We start from the raw sequence: 1049 nt of genomic DNA on the forward strand, positions 1-1049 counted from the left end.
TTCTACTGGCCATTAGTAACCACCTGCCGTCTGTCAGGTCTTTCCCCATCCAATCTTGAATCCTGAAAGATCTGCTGAGATAATTTGCACAAAGAGTATTCGTCTGATTGTTAAGAGACATGCAGAGCGTACACATTGCGGCTTCAAATTATAGCCCTGTTCTGAGTTATTAAATAAAAGAGACACGAAGGAGAAAAACAATCTCAGATGTCACTAACTACATATTCTCCTCATTATCATGGATCAAATCCATTTTCAAACAGCATTGGCATATTTCAACCTCTGACCCAGACTTGGCACCATTATTCAAAGATCCTTATTCTCATTCAGACATGGGAATGATTATTTGGTGCATGCTGACTTTCAATCTCCTTCTGTCACATAAATCCAGTCCCCTGGCTACCTCCATGTGTGCTCAGTATAGCAATACTTCTAAGAAATTTTCTTTCACTCATCCCCACAGGCAAGAAGTTCAAGATTCAAATTTGTAATACCTCCAGACACCTCAAGCAGAGAATCAGCGAACATAAGAGCTCCATATCCGGAGAAATGACCGTGATTATCCTATTGCTGTTCATTTCAATGATTTTAAACATGGCATTTCTTCTTTTCGTTTTATTGGCATAGAAAAGTCTGCCTGCCCAGAACCATGATCTTTGCTAAAACAACGTGAAGCATACTGGATATAGGCCCTTCACACCAAAGGGCTAATGATGAGTTACTAAACGTGATACTACAATTGTCATGCCATAGGGTTATTTTGCCCTCCCATGTTTTCTTTTTTTTTTAACTTCTTGCCAGTTAAAGGAGTAGTTCACCCTCAAAATGTATTACAATAAATGTACCCCCATTGATTCTGGATGGGGACCCAAATGCATTTGGGTCTCCACCTGGAATGGGGGTAAATTTACTATAATAACATTTTTGTCTTAGGAATGCAACAAATACAAAAGAAATGGATTCCATTTGGTTCCATTTGTACACTGTCAGAGTTATGGGGAGACCTTGAAATTTGAAAGTTTGAGAAACAGTGTATTAAAGCAATAGGC

The sequence above is a fragment of the Nannobrachium achirus genome (genome assembly GCF_963921795.1).
Source record: "Nannobrachium achirus genome assembly, chromosome: 12".
Taxonomy (NCBI): domain Eukaryota; kingdom Metazoa; phylum Chordata; class Actinopteri; order Myctophiformes; family Myctophidae; genus Nannobrachium; species Nannobrachium achirus.